This window comes from Rhinichthys klamathensis, unplaced genomic scaffold, assembly GCF_029890125.1.
Source record: "Rhinichthys klamathensis goyatoka isolate OS25496 unplaced genomic scaffold, OSU_Roscu_1.1 h1tg000554l_1, whole genome shotgun sequence".
Classification (NCBI taxonomy): domain Eukaryota; kingdom Metazoa; phylum Chordata; class Actinopteri; order Cypriniformes; family Leuciscidae; genus Rhinichthys; species Rhinichthys klamathensis.
This window is the reverse complement of record NW_026607023.1, coordinates 1016931-1037506: the sequence shown is the minus strand read 5'-3', so window position 1 is coordinate 1037506 and position 20576 is coordinate 1016931.

Sequence of the window (20576 nt, the reverse complement as noted above, 5' to 3'; positions counted from 1 at the left end):
ACAGATTTGGATGTGTCTGATAACGATGATCCCTTAGAGATGTCTTATTGATCACAAGTTCAGTATGGTGTACCACAAGGCAGAAGGCTCAGTACTAGGACCGTTGCTGTTCACTCTATACATGCTCCCCTTGGGAGATATCATTAGGAAGCATGGCATTAGTTTTCACTGTTATGCTGATGATACTCAGCTCTATATTTCTTCACGCCCCGACGAAACTTGCCAATACAAAAAAACCTAATGCATTGCTGATATAAAAACTGGATGACTAGCAATTACCAACTTTTAAACTAAAAAATCTAAATTACGTCATGTGCTTTCAATGAAAAATGTGGAACAGTTAGTTCATTACATCAAGGCTAGATCATTGTAATGCTCTACTGGGTGGTTGCACTGCACGCTTAATAAACAAACCTCAGCTGGTTCAAAACGCAGCCACTAGAGTTCTTACCAGAACCAGGAAGTATGACCATATTGCCCGGTTATGTCAACATTGCATTGGCTCCCTATTAACCATCGTATACATTTTTAAAATATTGCAATGTTTCCATGTTGTTTTTACTCTCTGATAGTCAAAACGTGTTAAAAAATATGTGTGTATGTGTTATTAATACATTAAAAAACAGTCAGGAAAAAAACTGCTGTGTTCAAGGCAGAAATAAAGGGTTTTTCATTCTATTACACAAAGGTGACTTTATTGTGTTTTATGGAAATTCGGACCATAAGTCCACATATGTGGACATCATTTTTCTCTAAAAGTACATCATATCAAAAGATGATTCTTAGTTTTTATTCTAATTAGGTTCCAATAAGCCCAAATAGCAAAGAGAATTAAAAAATGCATGTAAAAAATCAGCTTGGGCCTTAAGAGGATAAGGTCCATCTCCATGTCACTTTTTCTGATTTGCTTTTAAAGGTGGACCTTATACAGCTTTTTGGCAGGCAACTAGAAAGACTGAAAAAGTCTGTAATACAAACACAGACCAAATATTTAAATGAGGAAGGAGAACTGCAGAACATTTCTTACACTGCTAAGATTCTGTGTGGAGGTAGATGGACCCTCATCTGTATTAAAATCTCCTGCCATATTCTGTAAAATGACAATGACAATTTATTTATTCTCTTGTGTAAAAAAGGGGGAATGCATTCTATGCATCATACCTCTATGGGCCTCCCCACATTTTCTGTTTCTGTCACAGCAGAAGTGGTCTCTTCATCATCATCCTACAGTGAAAATAAGGAAGGATGCTTGGTCTAGCAAACAGAAACCTAAAGACAATAATCACTTACAACTGTGACAGAGTGTGGTGTTGCAGGAGGATCCAATAATACAATGTGGCCATCAGCAACTGCAAGATAATTAAACCATGATAATCATGCATATTCAATTCTCAATGTATATTCTTAAGCAAATACAACTAATAAAGAAGGACATTAGGAGCATCTAAGTACTATTAATAAGATTACAGTATACAGCATATGCAGTCAAAGCAGCATGCATACTGCACAAGTGAATCAATGACTGTAAAATGAATTCAAAATGCCTTTTTAAAATGGTGACAGTGTTGATGATTTTATTTATTAAAACACTGACAAAAACAGTGTAAACATCAATAAATCATAAGTATTAATATGGTACACCTACATTTTACTAAGCCACTTGTCTTGGTAGCTGAGTCTGACGAACTGCCCCCTGGAATCCCATCGACCACAGGTCGCCCTTTATTAAGGGACAGTGCCAGCTCCTCAGCTCCCTTCTTTCTATTGGCTACATAGAAAACTAAATTACATTTAATCCTAAATTAGTATTAAATGTCAGTAACAAGTTTAGTAAGTTTAGAAAATATTACCTTGCTGGAGAATGTATTTGTGTTTCATTTTGACTTGGCTCACACTTCTTCTGGCTCCAGAAGGATTACACCTGACAAAACGAGAAGCCAACATATAACTAGCCAATTATGTGCATTACTACTGTAATATTAATAAATGTATGGAGGCCAACAAGTAAATACTTGTCTATTTTTACTACATGCCCCCAAAGAATTTTTGCGTCACAAATTATAAATGGGGTAGGCTATTTCCCCTTTCATTGTGACTCACAAAGGTAAAATACCCCATTTATAATTTTCTAAACTCAAGCATTTACTCTGTCCATTATTATTTGCCAAGCCAACTTTCTTTTGCTGATGCAGCAGTATTGCTTTTTTTTTTTTTTTTTTTTTTTTTTTTTATAATGGGCTTAGGCTATAGTCTTCATAAGCAAGCATCAAAACCTCCAACTCAGTTTCACCGAAGTATCGTATGTAGCTCGCTTTTTTTCTCCCTTGGTTTCCATGGTGACTCCTGAAATCGGCGATCCATTGAAAATGTCTTTATGTACTCGTCGTGCGCGCGCGGCGCGCATTAACTCTGGGTTACCAATAGGAGGTTGATTAAACTAACTCAACATATATGTTTTGGAACCGACATACCCAGAGTAAGCAAGTTTGGGGTTAACCAACCAAGAGTTCAAGGTTTATCTGACGGTAAGTTAACCTTGCTTTCTGGAATACACCCCTGGAAAGATGAATGTGTATTTATTTGGAGCCTTCTAGACTGAGAAAAGCCAGAAAATGTATTTTTGGCTTATGTGGATGAAAGACAACAACTCCCAGAATGCACTTGCTTCACTGCCCTAGGAGGCCACGCCTACCGGTAACAGAGCGCAGTAATAGGCTTTATGCACAGCTGCACTACTTCCTGAACTTCAGCCAGCTCCTTGTTTCCTGTCTGACATTATTGGACAAACTGATTAATCCAGGTGTGCCTGACCAGTAACAAATACCAGACACACCTGGGTTAATCAGTTTGTCCAATAATGTCAGACAGGAAACAAGGAGCTGGCTGAAGTTCAGGAAGTAGTGCAGCTGTGCATAAAGCCTATTAAACAACAAGTCTAGGCTACTAGTGAGTCTCCGTGATGAGTCTCCCCGAAAATGTGTTTCGAGATCGCCCAAAATGTCCGGGATTCGGCTTTTGCGTTCTACAGTCGCCATTCATTATGTTTACTGTGGCTAACAGGACGAGTGAGGGCCGCGGGAGAACGGCGCGAGGCCGGTGGCGTGATTACCGATGAGCGACACCTGTGAGACGCACCGGTCTCTTATCTCTCACGGAGGAGCGGGAATTTTCTTAGCAATGTTAAAACGCACATCAACCGATCACTTGTTTAGCGTTCATGTAAACACTACATTCAGATTCACCAAACAAAAGGTGTGCAAGTAAACAATGAATGAATGGCGACTGCAGAAAGCAAAAGCTGAATCCCGGACATCGACGGCCGGACATGTCCGGGAAAAAGAGGATGGTAACCCCAACTACTCAGCTTTCTCCACAGAACAAGAGCCTGCTAGCTTAGCTTCCAAAAAAGATGGCTGACACTATGTGTACATTCTGTGAGTGAGATCCCAGCCTCTATGGGCGGGTTGAGAACATGCGGGACAGCCCCTACTAACGTTACTGGCTGTAGTCTTTAGCCTCTGGCCAAAAAATCCTCCGAAAATGACGTTTTTTCCAACAAAATATACATAAATCTCTCGTCTCAGGGGGATATGAGGGTGGAAAGCATTGTAATTCGAAAATACTACAGGTTTTCTACTAATACAAAGCTTAAAGGGTTGATTCAGGATTTTGGACATCGGGCCTCATTTCCAAGTTAGCCTTAGTGTTATTTATTAGTGGAGACAGTTTTCAAAAAATTTCATCCAGTTGTTCCAGTTGCATAGTTCGCCGGTGCTAGGCTAGCGCGAGTCAACGGTAACTGCTAGCCTGCCATTAAAAACAGTTTTACCCACTCCACAGTTTACCAAAAGCAAATAAATTATAACGCCAGACTATCGATGTAAATGTCTGTTAAGAGAGTAATGTTAAAAATTGCATCTCAATGATCGCAATACATTTACAGAAACTAGTTTCTCAGCAGCGGCGGAATTTTACTTTGCTCCGGTTAGTAGTACTGCGCTGAAAAGTAAACACAGAACCGAAGCGCACTACAGTCGGGACTACCTGCACTACCTCTCTCACTACCTCTCTCTATCTCTTTCTCTACCTCTCACTCACTCTACCTCTCTCTCTCACTACCTCTCTTGATTGCCTAGGTAACTACATATCACTCCGCCGCTGCTGTAGACTGCGCTAATAAATACAGGGGACAAAGTATAACTATTGCAATGCAATGAAAGGGTAGTTTGATTTCTAACATTCTCTCAACAGACATTTACATCGATAGTCTGGCGTTATAATGTATTTGCTTTTGGTGAACTGTGGAGTGGGTAAAACTGTTTTTAATGGCAGGCTAGCAGTTACCGTTGACTCGCGCTAGCCTAGCACCGGCGAATTATGCAACTGGAACGACTGGATGAAAATTTTTGATAACTGTCTCCACTGATAAATAACACTAAGGCTAACTTGGAAATGAGGGCCGATGTCCAAAATTCTGAACCACCCCTTTAATGCTAAATCCTGAAGTATCCCTTTAAACTTGCCATTCCAAGAAAATCATCAAGTCTGGGAAGTTCTCTAATGATTTCTTCAATAGTTTTTGTCCCAGAGGATCAAATCACTGCAGTTTGTTGAGCTGTGAGGGCTTCCGGTGTTCTTTTGCCACTCAATCATGGTCAGTCATCAGACAACTCAGACTCGATTGAAATTAAAAAAAGAGTATAAAAATGAGGGAAGACCGCTGAAAAACAAACAAACATAAGTAATGAAATGTACCGCACATTTGGTCTCTAATCATGATTCAACTCACCAGTTTGTTAGTAGAGAGACTGCAAGACTGGAAATGGGTGTCAGATAAGGACAACATCCAAAATGTGTACTATTGGAGATAGTCCTGGTGGGCTCTTCCATAAAAGCCCATTAGAAAAGCGGGGATTAAAGTCCAAAACCTGACTTGAATGAGCCGAGCTAAACATCCGCGCTTAAATTGGTTCCATAACAGTAAGTTGAGGATCATGTGATCTTACTAATTTGAGTCAGGTTTAAATAGTCTAGATAATTGCGCGTGCACGCCATTGTTTAAAAGTCCTGAAAAGTCAAGCATGGGTCAATCGATTTACTGTGGGCTACCTTGGCAACAAAAGGAAAAGAAAGAGCAGCGATGTTCACGGCAACGGAACAGCGTTTGCTATTGGAAACATATGAAGAATTTAAAATGTCATCACCAAAAAAGGCAATACAGCGGCAATAAATAAAGCAAGAGAGAAAGGTTGGCAGGAAATTGCTGATCGTCTCAATGCGCAAGTAGCGGTGTAAACTATTTAAAATACTTTATCAACATTGAATGTGTGTCACAATACATTGCAAAGTTTGTGTGTGAATAACAGTAACGTTAATTGCTTTCACGCAGCAGCAACTTAAGTGAAGGAAAAAGAACCTGGCAGCAGGTGAAAATAAAATATAAAAATATAGTTCAGAATGGTAAGTAAATCTAATGGTATGTACATATGTAATCAATGGCAGCTTGAAGTTACAACTAATCAGGTATTTTTTTTTTTTTTTTTTTTTTTCAGCGACCAAAAAGAAGACTGAGGTTGCTGGCACTGGGGGAGGGCCACCACCAGCCAGCTTCACTCCTGCAGAGGAGCTGGCTTTGGAAATTAATAAAGGGAGGCCCGTCCTTGAGGGAATAGAGGGGGGGACATCATCTAAAATGATATCACGTAGTACAAGGAGTGAGTATATAAAAGGTGTGTGTGTGTGTTTTATTATCATTATTCCTTCCTGACTAACTGATTTCCTCCTTTCTTAGGCATTGTAAGCCTAAGTACATCATAGCAGTAATGTCACGTAGAGGTACTTAAACCCTCTGGGGGCATTTAAATAAAAAAAATGTTAAAAATCGTAGCTTCATCGGAATCGTCCAAAACTTGGTGACTTTTTTGGTACTTGGTATATGAACACCCAAAAAAATTGGGGACAGGATTTGAAAAGTCTAAGTGGTCGTAAAAAAAATAGTCACACTCTGGGTCTTCGGGTCTAAAATGACCCGCATAGGAAATGAATGGGAAATTGGCAAAAATATGAAAATACAGAGTTTTTTTGTGCATACAATCTACCAAACAGCCAGGATGCAGAAAAAAAGCACACAACAGTGAAGGGGTGAATCTCTTAAAACAATGGGTGACAAAATGCTTTCCATTTGTTCTCTTTATAATGCAATGTTCAGGTTTGAATGTATTATAAAGTAAAACTGCCACTTCAAATTACCATTTAAACCAACCAAAAAAAATAGTCTTTGAGAATCTGTTATTATATATTCAAATCAATAACCTGAAAAAAATTAAACAATATGTGAAAAAATCACTAGAGTGTTTCTACCATAGGTTTCTACAGAGAGCTGTAAATCCACTAGTGGTAAAAATGTGCTATTGCGTGATAAAAATGCTCAGTGTGTCCACCAGATGGCTCCGATCTCATTTCAAAAATTGCTTTCATGAGGCCTAGACTTGACTCTAAAATGAAATACAGCTTTAATAAATTTTTTTTTTTTATTATATATAAATTTTCTATTATATTCAATGGGAAAAATGGGTCTTAATTATTGCATAAATATTAATTATAAATCATAAAATTATCTCAAAACACCAAAAAAGAAAAGAAAAAATATTATTGAACAAAAATATATTTCATTGATTTTACTCAAATAAAATGTATCTTAATGCTGCCCTCCGGGTCATTTTTGACCGAAGGTCCTGAGTGTGAGTCTAAAATGAAGAACCCCAGATTGGTGCATTTTGGTAAAAAAAATATATATATTCTATCAAGATTCTGTATGCTTTATGGATCCACCAGCCATCATGTTGCCTGTGAGTATGAGACCTTTTAAATCAGTCATGTAAGCTAATGAGTTTAACTGAGTTTAATCAGTGGTCACAGGGAGAAGGCCCATCAGTTGTGAGGAGGATGAGGAGACTGTGTCTGTATGTTCAAGGAGGCCTGAGGTACTCACAGGTTCCATGCTATACTGTGTTGAATATTAAAAAGTGTATTTGTGTGATAAAATGATCATAATGTGTTTTCAGGATGCTGACACTGTTCTATAGCCCTCTCAGTCTGGGACCACATGTGACAAAGTGAGTATTAAGAAATGAAAACAATGTGACAAGAGTATTCAATGAAATAACTTAAATCTATGTTGCTACAGAACCCAGAAAACATAAAAGGAGTGTATAAACGCTACCTCCTTAAACAAATGGAAGCGATTGATATCAACATCCAGTATAAGAAACTGAAGATGAGGAAGTTGGAGCTGGAGATTCAACAGCTACAGAAAAATGCAAGTAGAACTACCATTTTTAAAAAAGGAAAAGAAAAAAAAAACATTATGTTTTTGATCACTTTCCACAACATTTATTTGTGTGTTTTCACCCTAACAGGCAGATTCACTCTGAATAAAGACTTCTGTGTGTTTGTTCAACTAAGGAGAAAGTTAGTAAAGTACATTTCCTTATTTATAAAAAAAAAAAAAAAAAAAGATTAATAGTGGTTAAGTAAAATAAAATGACATCGAAATACCAGCAGGTGAGTGTAAATGGTATGCTCGTTAAGCCTGAACTCAGACTTAGCCTGACAGTTAGCCTGCCCCGGACCAGGTTAATTTGCCAGCATAAGTTGCCGGGATAACTGAGTTTGAACTTTTTTAAGGTTGATTTATGAAACCGAATCTACCAAAAATAAGCCTGACTAACCGAAATAAGCCTAATCTTGGTTTATGGAACAGCCCCCAGGACCAGAGTCGAGAACCACTGTCATCCAGCAGCATAAAACTTTCATCCACTCCTTCCTCTGTGTTCCACTGAAGCAGAAAAAAGATAGTATTTACAGAAACGTAAACTAGTCCTTAAAAATAACTCTTTTGTGTATCACTTATTTCAACAGCTAAGCTTCAAAAGCAATGTTTTAATTAAATGGCAGAGGTTCGATTGTTTTAGTCTTTGCTTCACAAATTAATCAATTTGTCTAAAACATAAGCACAACAAATTTAGAACACCATTTTAAAAAAAAGGCAAAAGCTGTCATAGCTTAATCTGAAAAAAATAAAATACTATAACTGGATGTTTCAGCTACTCCTGTAATTCATTTAATACAGTTACAAGCATTACTATATTCATATAACAATATTCATTATAAATATACCACATTTCAGCCAAAATACCATAGTTGCAGTTTGTGTTACTACAGTAAATCTTGTCATTTGTGGATAGGAAAACATTCTAACTGTCGTAAATGAATCGTTCATTGGTTCATCGTCCATCTGTAGTGCAACCTTTAACAAACTGTAGAAACACCTGTACGAAAAGGGGCTGAATCCGAAATCGCCCCTTAAACCCTCATTCACTATTCCCTACGTTAGTCCACTAATACTGTTCACTTGAAGGAGTGTCAGTGAAGGAAAACGAGTGAGGGAATTCGGACAACCGTTGAGCGTAACTTACATCGGCTGTACACTCGTTATTGCGGTGCAATGTAGGATTGAATAAGTGCACTCAATAACGTCCACTATGGTTTCGGACACCACTACAAATGGCTGTCCCCTCAAATAAAGTCTCTGTCAGACTATCACGAATACCGTAAAACAGTCGTAATGCTAGATAGTGATTTCAGACTAGGCTCTTTGAAATCTGAAACAAATCTGTTGTTGAAATATTTTGTCCCGTTGCTTTTATGAACTCTCTATCTATGGGCTTCTCCCTTGACTTTATGCCTCCATGTCCACCCGATTGCCTCATAGACAGTAAACGATTGCCTACGAGCTTCTACTTCTGTATATACGGTAATTTCTCTACTGTGCGACAGAGCGTCCCGTGGTTATGACGCAATCGTTAGCCTATTTTTACAAGAATGGCTTCTACGGGGCCATAACGTAAGATACAAGGTAATGGAGCATTTTATACATTGTCGTGTTTCTTAAGAAATAAATAATGGACAAATGGAGTCTTTGGACGCCTCATATGTAAAGTTATTCGCTGTCAAAGTGACGCCAAAATGAATGGGAGTCAATGGGATGCTAACAGCAGGTGATAGCCAGCTACAATGGCGGCCCCCGGAGGCAGCTTCAACTTCCGGCTGATGGATTACCCCCTTGATTGGAAATGAATCCTAGCTATCCCAGTTAGCTCGCTAGCATAAAGTAATTAAAACATTAAGTTATATTAGCGAACCCGTTTATAGATGTACTAATGTTACTACGGTGATAAACTTAAATATCTTCCTGGCCGAGAAAGACTAATTCCCTGCTAACAGCTAAATTACGAAATAATTCAAGGGTAAAAGCATAAGTAGCTTAGATCGCAGTTCAAGGCAATACATCCGTAAGTCAAGTCAAGTCATCTTCATTTATATAGCGCTTTTAACAATGAATTGTTTCAAAGCAGCTTTACAGAGATAAACATATAATTTAAGGTAACAGATTGTTTTGGCGTTATAGCGGTTCTTGAATAATGTTACTTCCAGCTAAAGGTAACTTTGATTGATTCACCTCCGTCGAAATGATCAGACTTTAAACGCGAACCTGTGATTAACGCTGATGGCGTTCACATGCTCATTCAGAATTCTATAGTTATGTGCTTTTTAAAATATGTGCGCAGGTTTGTAATTCATACAACCCAGCCTAAACAAACTACTTTTCTTGCCTATAAATTTTGATACAGAATTTTGTTTTATTTTATCACTTCGGGGTACGCGAGCCGGAATTCACAGCGCTTTATCTGTAGAGTGGGAAAGGGATCCTCCATAGGGAGAGGATAGTGGATACTTCAGCACTGCATTGTCATCGGGTCCAGGCGAGTCTCCTTCGTCAGATCTGGACACGGCCTGGATCCGGCAGGCTGCGGGAAAACCTCGGGATAAACAAAGACACTAATATTAGCGTAGATGCCATTCTTCTTATGATGTAGCGAGTACATCAAGATTTAAGGGAAGTGTTCCCAGTTCCGGCTGACCTAATCTATGCAGCCTAACATTGAATTTATAGAAGTCTATAATGTATTATGTGTATGCTAGGTCAAAGAGATGTGTTTTTAGTCTAGCTTTGAACTGGCAGAGTGTGTCTGCTTCCCGGACAATGGTAGGAAGACTGTTCCAAAGTTTTGGTGCTAAATAGGAAAAGGATATACCGCCAGCAGTCGATTTAGATATTCTAGGTATTATCAACTGGCCGGAATTTTGAGATCACAATAGACGTGAAGGACTATAATGCGTTAAGAGCTCGCTCAAGTACTGCGGAGCTAAACCATTTAGTGCTTTGTAGGTAATCAACAATATTTTAAAATTTATACGATGTTTAATAGGGAGCCAATGCAGTGTTGACAGAACCGGGCTAATATGGTCATATTTCCTGGTTCTGTTAAGAACTCGAGCTGCGGCGTTTTGAACTAGCTGTAGTTTGTTTATTAAGCGTGCAGGGCAACCACCCAGTAGAGCATTACAATAATCTAGCCTTGAGGTCATGAACGCATGGACTAATTGTTCCGCATTTCCCAATGAGAGCATATGGCGTAATTTAGATATATTTTTAAGATGGAAAAATGCAGTTTTACAGATACTAGACACGTGGCTTTCAAAAGAAAGGTTGGTATCAAATAGCACACCCAGGTTCCTAACCGACGACGAAGACTTGACAGAGCAGCCATTAAGTGTTATACAGTATTCTGGGTTATTACGTGTGGAAGTTTTTTGTCCAATAATTAGAATCTCTGTCTTTTCAGAATTTAGTAGTAGGAAATTACTAGTCATCCAATTTTTTATATCAGCTATGCATTCCGTTAATTTTGTGAATTGGTAAGTTTCGTTAGGTTTTGAAGAAATATACAGCTGAGTATGGTAAATGGTAAATGGACTGCATTTATATAGCGCTTTCACAGACCCAATGGCCACCAAAGCGCTTTACAATTTTGCCTCACATTCACCCATTCACTCACTCATTCATACACCGACGGGCGACGGCAGCCATACAAGGCGCCATCCAGCTCGTCGGGAGCAGCTGGGGTTAGGTGTCTTGCTCATGGACACCTCGACACTTGGTCAGGTGGAACCGAGGATTGAACCACCAACCTTCCGGTTTGTAGACAACCCACATGAACCACTGAGCCACTGCCGCCCCATATCATCGGCATAACAGTGAAAGCTAACGAATCGGTTACCTAACGTAACCTCGGTTCTCTCTAGAAGAGGGAACGAGTATTGCGTAAGCTAGCTTACGCTGCGGGAAAGATTCATCTTTGCTGAGAGTTTCATCTTTGCTCATTGGTTCGCTCAGAGAGAACTGCTTAAGCCTATGGGAGAGCGGGGCTGAACCCGCTGCCAATGAGAGGCGCCCGCGCGCTCATTGCATCATGGCCCGCCAGAATGGGCGTGGCTATGGCGTATATAACAGTCTCTCCCAGGCTTATATGTTGATTTATTTCAGCGTGAAGCGAAACGCTAGTAGCGCAAGCACGGCCGGGAACGCAATACTCGTTCCCTCTTCTAGAGAGAACCGAGGTTACGTTAGGTAACCGATTCGTTCTCTTACGAGAGGTTCTCTCGTATTGCGTAAGCTAGCTTACGCTGCGGGAACACCTGGTCAACGCCGTGCGCGCTATGAATCCACTCATGAATCCCAGGGTGATACCGGGGGATTTTTAACGTGGAGTGAATGTAATATGAGGCCGGCAGAGCGGGCACATGAAGTGTATACATAAGCATCTAAGGAGAGCACAAAGGGCGAACCGGTTGTGTGAGGGACTCCCAGTAATGCAGCTTCTTAGGGAGCTGATCGTTAGACAGCTAGTAATTTTGCCTGCAAGGCGGGAACTTCCAAGTTGTAAAATCTGACAAAAGTGGACGGGGAGGCCCATCCCGCGGCCACACAAATGTCATGAATGGAAATTCCACAGGACCATGCCCACGATGAGGCCATGCCTCTAGTGGAGTGCGCCCTGATGCCCAGAGGGCAGGGCAGGCATTTAGATGCGTAAGCAGAGGCGATAGCGTCCACTATCCATCTAGACAGTGTCTGTTTAGAGGCGGCCAGACCTTTGGTGCGCCCCCCAAACGACACGAAAAGCTGCTCAGCGCGTCTGAACGCGGCAGCGCGCGTAGTGTACAATCTCAGAGCCCGCACCGGGCAGAGGAGATTGGCGTCGCGCTCACTATCGGATGAAGGCAGAGCCGATAGGGAAATAATCTGAGCCCTGAACGGGGTACCAATCGCCTTCGGGACATAGCCATGCCTAGGTTTGAGAATGACAACAGAATCATTCGGTCCAAACTCAAGACACGCGGCGCTGGATGAGAGCGCGTGAAGATCCCCCACGCGTTTTACTGAGGACAGAGCCGTCAGAAAAACGGTTTTGAGCGAGAGGTATTTTAGGTCCACAGACTCGAGCGGTTCGAACGGGGGTGCTTTCATAGCTTCGAGAACTATAGAAAGATCCCAGATAGGAACCGAAGGGGGGCGCGGAGGGTTCATCCTCTTAGCTCCCCTGAGGAAGCGGATGACTAACTCGTCTTTGCCCAGGGACTGAGCGCGTCGGGGTTCAGAGAACGCCGCGACTGCTGCCACGTAAACCTTGAGAGTGGAGGGGGACCTGCCCTTGTCCAGCATCTCTTGAAGGAAAACAAGCAAAGACGGCACCTCGCATGACCGTGGGTCCAGATGTTTGTCGGTGCACCATTTTGAGAACACAGACCATTTAGACGCATAGAGCCTTCTCGTGGAAGGTGCTCTAGCCTGTATGATAGTGTTTCTTACTCCCTCTGGCAAATCGACGAATAGTCGTTGATCACCCATGCATGTAGCGCCCAGCGCCGTGGATGGGGGTGCCAGATCGTGCCGCGAGCTTGAGAGAGGAGATCTGCTCTGACTGGGATGGGCCACGGGGCTGTCTGTGACAGCTGAGTGAGCTCCGGAACCCAATTCTGACTCTCCCAACGCGGGGCTATGAGGAGCACCGAGTGGCGTGTGTCCCTGATCCTCTGAATTACCTGCGGTAGCAGAGCGATCGGAGGGAATGCATAGAGCGGGCGGCGAGGCCATTCCTGGGCTAGCGCGTCCTCGCTTATTGAAAAAAATATTGGGCAGTGAGTGTTCTCTTCTGACGCGAAGAGGTCCACTTCTGCTCTGCCGAATAGCCGCCACAGTATTTGGACCGTTTGTGTGTTCAGGGACCATTCTCCTGTGGAGATGAGGTTCCTGGACAGTATGTCTGGACCGTCGTTCAGATGGCCCGGCACATGCGTCGCTCTGAGCGAGAGCAGGCGGCTCTGAGACCAAACCAGAATGCGGTGTGTCAGTAGGAAGAGATTCCTGGATCTGACACCGCCCTGACGGTTGAGATAGGAGACCACAGCCATGTTGTCCGAACGGATCAGGACGTGGTGTCCCCGAATGAGCAGGAGGAAGCGCGAGAGCACGTTCTCGACCGCAAGCATTTCCAGACAGTTTATGTGTAAGGGGCTTTCCTGTGTCGACCAATGGCCGAAGGCCGGTGAGCCCTCGCAGACTGCACCCCAACCCGTGTTGGATGCATCTGTCGAGATAACTTTTCGGCGGGAAAAGGTCCCCATCGTGACGCCCTGCCGAAACCATTCTGCTACTGTCCATGGCTGCAGCGCCGTGAGACATGTCTGCGTAACCCTGATCAGCTGGCGGCCCGTGTTCCACGCGCGGTGGGATACACGGCTGTTTAACCAAAGCTGAAGCGGGCGCATGTGCAGAAGGCCCAGCTGAAGCACAGCGGAGGCTGAGGCCATGTAACCCAGCATCCTCTGAAAAGTTTTCAGAGGTGTGCGGGTGCCCATCTGAAACGAGGCGGCTAGTCGCTGAACACTGCGCGCGCGCTGTGTGGACAGGCGAGCCGTCATCGTGACCGAGTTCAAATCTATTCCTAGAAAGGAAATCGATTGACTGGGTTGAAGGGAGCTCTTTGTCCAGTTGACAGAGAGGCCCAGCGTTTTCAGATGGTCGAGGAGAACTGCGCGGTGCGACAGAAGCTCCGTCTGTGATTGGGCCAAAATCAGCCAGTCGTCCAGATAATTCAATATGCGCAGCCCCTGGCTCCGCAGGGGGGCGAGCGCCGTATCCATGCACTTCGTGAATGTACGGGGCGCCAGGGATAAGCCGAACGGGAGAACGGCGTATTGATAAACATGACCCTCGAAGGCGAAACGTAAGAATGGCCTGTGACGGGGATTTATCTGGATCTGAAAATAGGCATCTTTCAGGTCTAGAGAGATGAACCAGTCCCCCTGGCGCACCTGCGCGAGGAGTTTCCTGGTAGTGAGCATCTTGAACGGTCTCTTCATGAGCACTTTGTTCAAAAACCTGAGATCTAAAATCGGTCTGAGGCCGCCGTCTTTCTTGGGAACCAAAAAAATAACGGCCGTAAAACCCTGACTCGGTCATAGATGGCGGGACTCTCTCTATGGCGCCCTTTTGCAACAGCGTCGCGATTTCTGAGCGGAGCGTGCCGGCGGCCAGCGGGCTGACAGTAGATTCGAGCCGAGCGCGCGCACGAGGCGGGCGGCGGCGAAACTGTAGCAGATAGCCGTTCTTTATAATGCTTAGCACCCACGGGGAAACGCCTGGAATGGCTTCCCACGCTTTGGAGCATGCGGCTAGTGGCCGAATGGCTATATCGCCCTGATTGCTGCACATAGCGGGCTGGACACAGTGTGTGGGCGCGCTTTGAATGTGTGTGGCAACGGGACTTGCACTCAGAGAGGAGTCTATGGGCCGTGAAACAGAGCGAGCAGAGAGGGGACACGCGCATGAGCTCGTGGGCGTGTTTATGTTCTCTGATATTAGAGCGGGCTGTGCCCGTTCCATGTGATGGGGCTCTGAGAGAGACACGGGATATGTTATGCTTGTGTGTATGGGTGAACACATGATTGTGGGCACATTTTCTACACAACTGGCATATTTTCTCTTTTTGAGATTTCTCTGGGTAGCCGTAAAAACGGCTTTTTGTCGCTCGCAAGCGGGCTGGGACACCGGCTTGTTTGTGGCGATAAACACTACAGCAGTCGGCGAAACAACGGGGACTGGCAGAGGGCGAAGCTTTGACGGCGGTCCGGCCGCAGCGGGAGAGCGCCGTCGTTTTCTCAACTTTGCTAGGCAGACTTCTGATGATCAGGCTTCAGCGTGATCTTGGGTCGCGGGCCCCGTGGGGGCGGCGGTCTGCGGCGGCTGTCAGAGCGAGGGCGGCCGCCCTGTCTGCGCTGGGCTGTTTGAGTCTGCGGAGGAGGGCGCTGTGGTGGAGCTCTGGCAGGAGGCTCGCGAGAGCGGCCTGCGGAAGAGCTAGCGCGGCGGGGCAGAAACAAATTCATGGCCTGAGTGGCTTTCTGGACCTCGGAAAAGCGATCGACGATTCCCGTGACAGCAGATCCAAAAAGGCCCGTCGGGGAGAGGGGCGCGTTAAGAAACGCGGCGCGCTCAGAATCTCCCATGTCGGCGAGCGTGAGCCATAAGTGTCTCTCGGATACACAAAGGCTGGCCATGCATCTCCCCAGAGCTTGTGCGGCGGCTTTAGTGGCGCGAAGGGCAAGGTCCGTAGCACTTCTCAGATCCGTGACAGCGGAGGAGGGATTTCTACCGCTCTCGGCCCACTCACGGAGAATATCGCTCTGTAACACTTGGAGGACAGACATAGAATGCAGCGCTGCGGCGGCCTGACCGGCGGCGGCCTGACCGGTGGCGGCATAGGCGCGAGCATGAAAGCTCGAGGTCGCTCTGCAAGCTTTCGAAGGAAGCGTGGGGGAAGAGCGCCATCTAGCAGAGGGCGGGCAGAGGTGTGCGGCGACCAAGTCCTCAACGGGCGGCATGGCTAAATAACCTTTTTTGGCGGCTCCGTCCACCGAGCGCAGCGAGGCCGATATATCGGAGCGGTTTCTAGCCGAGAGCGGGGCATTCCAGGACTTCGTCAGCTCTGTGTGAAGTTCAGGCAGGAATGGGGCGGCCCGGTTGCACGCGGGGGTCGAGCGCCGATGAAAAAAGCTGCCGTCCATCCGGTTCGGGGCCTGCTCGGGTGGAGGAGACCACTCGAGACCGAGGCGTTCGACGGCCTGTGAGAGGAGGCGCATTAGTTCCTCCTCTATTCCGGCGCGGATCCCCGCCGACTCTCTCGTGGATCCGAGAGATGACCATTCCTCACTGTCTGACGCGAGCAGTGAACAGGAATCCTTCTCCTCCGCGGCGTCATCGGAAGCGACAGAGCGGCCACTCGGCGGCAACTGTATGTCCGGCTGGGGCGGGGAGGGAGAGCGGGAAGCGGGAACCGGCGGCGGCGGCCCGCATGGTTCCGCAGGGGGCTCCGGCGGCCTCTGGGCGCGGCGTTTCTTTTTACGCGGCGAAGAGAGAGGCGGCGCGGGAGCGGATTTTGCTGCCAGAAGTCGTGCCCGCAGGGACGACAACGGCAGGCTCTCACAGAAGTGGCATCCTCCATCCGCGAGGGCGAGTTCTGCGTGCTCGAGTCCCAGGCAGAGAGCGCAAATGACGTGGCGGTCTCCGTACTCGAGAGGAGCGCGGCAAGAGCCGCAGGAAAAACGAGACATCTTTAAAAAGACGCTCAGCTCTTTTAGATATAGAGAAAAAGGATACAGTCGTCGGATGGCGCTAGCTTGCAGGGCGGCTGAAGGTGGCGAAGACGGCCGGCTTCTTCAGGGTCCGGGAGCTCGCTAGAGTGATGCCTTCTCGACGGCGACGGCTTTTCTCAGGACAGCAGAAGCGTGTAGCTCGCTGAAGATTAAATGAATCAACATATAAGCCTGGGAGAGACTGTTATATACACCATAGCCACGCCCATTCTGGCGGGCCATGATGCAATGAGCGCGCGGGCGCCTCTCATTGGCAGCGGGTTCAGCCCCGCTCTCCCATAGGCTTAAGCAGTTCTCTCTGAGCGAACCAATGAGCTGCTAGCTAGCCTGCTCTAGGTCTGCCGCAGAGGAACTGCGTTGTCAATGGATACAAATTATGAAATAATTTTTTGGCTTCAAACTCTCAGCAAAGATGAATCTTTCCCGCAGCGTAAGCTAGCTTACGCAATACGAGAGAACCTCTCGTAAGAGAACTCCATGTTTCCTAATGATATCTCCTAATGGTAGCATGTACAGAGTGAACAGCAGTGGTCCTAGTACTGAGCCTTGTGGTACGCCATACTGAACTTGTGATCGATAAGACATCTCTTCATTTACTGCTACAAACTGATAACGGTCAGTTACAGTAAGTATGATTTAAACCATGCTAATGCAATTCCACTAATGCCAACATAGTTTTCTAGTCTATTTAAAAGAATGTTGTGGTCAATGGTGTCAAATGCAGCACTAAGATCGAGTAACACTAATAGAGAGATACAACCACGATATGATAAGAGCAAATCATTTGTGACTCTAATGAGAGCGGTCTCAGTGCTATGGTACGGTCTAAATCCGGACTGAAAATCCTCGCAGATATCATTTCTTTCTAGAAAGGAACATAGTTGTGAAGATACTGCTTTTTCTAATATCTTTGACAGAAAAGGCAGATTTGAGATCGGCCTGTAATTGACTAATTCTGTAGGATCAAGTTGTGGTTTTTTAACAAGCGGTTTTATCATAGCCAGTTTAAAGGTTTTTGGTACGTATCCTAGAGACAAAGATGAATTAATGATATTAAGAAGAGGATATATGACCTCTGGAAACATCTCTTTCAGTAGCTTAGTCGGAAAAGGATCTAACATACAAGTTGTCGATTTAGATGAATTAACGAGTTTGCAGAATTCTTCCTCTCCTATAGCAACAAATAAATCAAATTTTTCCTCAGGGAGACTACAATGCACTTCCTGATGTGATACTGTGGTAGACAGTTGCATAGTTATAATTTTGTCCCTGATATTATCAATCTTATAAGTGAAGAAGTTCATAAAGTCATCACTGCCGTGTTGCTTTGACACTTATGAGCTTGAAGCTTTCTTTTTCGTTAGTTTAGCCACTGTTTCAAATAAATACCTAGGATTATGTTTATTTTCTTCTAATAGGTTTGAAAAATAAGCAGATCTAGCAGCTTTTAAAGCCTCTCTGTAAGCAATTGAGCTCTCTTTCCACGAAATCCGAAATACCTCTAGTTTAGTTTTCTTCCAGTTGCGCTCCATTTTTCTGGCTGCTCTCTTTAGGGCCTGAGTGTGCTCGCTGTACCACGGCGTTGGACTATTTTCTTTAATCTTCTTTAAGCGCAACGGAGCAACTGCGTCTAAAGTGCTGGAAAAGAGAGAGTTAAACGTTTCTGTTGCAATATCGAGTTCTTCTAAGCTATCTGGGATGCTGAGATGATGAAACTGATTAGGAAGATTATTGATAAAGCAATCTTTAGTGGCAGAAGTTATAGGTCTAACGTATTTATAACACGGAGTCGGCTTTGCAGCCATGGCTAAATGTAATTTACATAAGACTAGATAATGATCTGAGATGTCATCGCTCTGCTGCAGAATTTCAACAGCATCAACATCTATTCCATGTGATAATATTAGATCTAGAGTATGATTACGACAATGAGTAGGTCCTGACACGTGTTGTCTAACTCCAATTGAGTTTACAATGTCTTTAAATGCCAACCCCAAAGCATCTTTTTCATTATCTACATGTATATTAAAATCACCAACAATTAGTACTTTATCTGCAGCCAATACTAAATCTGATAGAAAGTCCGCAAATTCTTTGATAAAATCTTTATGGTGCCCTGGAGGCCTGTACACAGTAGCCAGCAGAATTCTCAAATGTGATTTATCGTTTACACTATATATTTTTACATTAAGCACCAATACTTCAAAAGAAGTATATTTAAAGCTACATTTCTTAGTGGTTTTGAAAATATTACTATAAATTACAGCAACACCTCCCCCTTTGCCTTTCAGACGAGGTTCATTTTTATTACTGTAATCTTGTGGGGTTGACTCATTTAAAATAATGTAATTGTTTGGTTTTAGCCAGGTTTCTGTCAAACACAGCATATCAAGATTATAATCTGAAATCATATGCTTAACTATAAGAGATTTTGAAGTAAGGGATCGAATATTCAGCAACCCAAGCTTTATCATTTGCTCATCTGTATTATATCTGTTTTTTATTTGTTAAACATCAATTAAATTTTTAACCTGACGTTTTTTGGATTTCCAAATTCGGGGAACAGACACAGTCTCTATATGATGATATCTAGGTGAAAGAGGCTCTATGTGATGGGATTTATCTGACGTTGGTGACGTGAGGCCGCTGTTACATGTGTGTCCTGTGTTTCCCCCGTTCTTTGTGTATTTGGTTCAGTCCTGTTTCCAGTTTCCCGCTCCTCATTAGTGTTTAGTTTATTCACCTGTGTCTAGTTCATTTGCCCCAGCTGTGCCTTGTTTCCCTAATCTGTTCTCTGTCTATGTAAACCCTGTGTTCTCCCTCACTCCTTGTCGGTTCTCGTTTATGTAACGTTTGTGTATGGTGTGTTGCTGTTTCCCGTGATCCTTGTTTTGTTTGAGTAAATTATATTTGAATTGGACCTGTTGACTGCTGCCTCTTCCTCTGCCTGCACCACACCCGTAACAGAAGAACCGACCAAGAAAAAGAAAAGAGAATGGATTTTGCAGCAGTAGAGATTCTGCTTCTCTCCCAGGAGGATCTGTCCCTCGAGGCCCACACACTGAGGTATTTGAACTTAGTACCATATGTTCATTATGATGACACCAGCCTCAGTGTGTTCTTCCGGGCAGGTCTCAATGCTGAGACCAAGGCACGCCTGCCCGGAGATGGGCCTCGGGGGAACTTTGTGAAGTATGTGCAGTGGGTGTTGAAGCATAATCGTGAGTCTCATCCTGCTGAGACTTGTTCACCGCTGGTCCCGTCCAGCATAGATCCAGAGCTTCCACCACTGATCCCGTCCAGCCCAGAGCAGCCTTCGCCGCTGGTTCCATCCAGCACCAGGCCCTCTACACCGCTGGTTCCGTCCAGCACCAAGCCCTCTTCGCTGCTGGTTCCGTCCAGCACCAAGCCCTCTTCGCTGCTGGTTCCGTCCAGCACCAGGCCCTCTTCACCGCTGGTTCTGTCCAGCACCAAGCCCTCTTCACCGCTGGTTCTGTCCAGCACCAAGCCCTCTTCGCTGCTGGTTCCGTCCAGCCCAGCCAAGCCCTCACCGCTGGTTCCATCCAGCCCAGCCAAGCCTGCACCACTGGTTCCTTCCAGTCCAGCCGACCTTTCACCACTGGTTCCGTCCAGTCCAGCCAAACCCTCGCCACTGGTTCCGTCCAGTCCAGCCAAGCCCTCGCCGCTGGTTCCGTCCAGCCCAGCCAATCCCTCGCCGCTGGTTCCGTCCAGCCCAGCCAAGCCTGCACCGCTGGTTCTGTCCAGCCAATCCGAGCCAGAGCCCGCTGATCCTGCGCCGGAGCCCGCTGATCCTGCGCTGGAGCCCATTCATGCTGCACTTGAGTCTGCTCTGGAAGACACAGCGCTCATTGTGGTGTCCGTGGCTGTTTTGTGTGTGTGGGCAGCACACACATCAACTACAGCCCATGAACCCAGCCCAGAGCTTCCCTGCAGCCCTG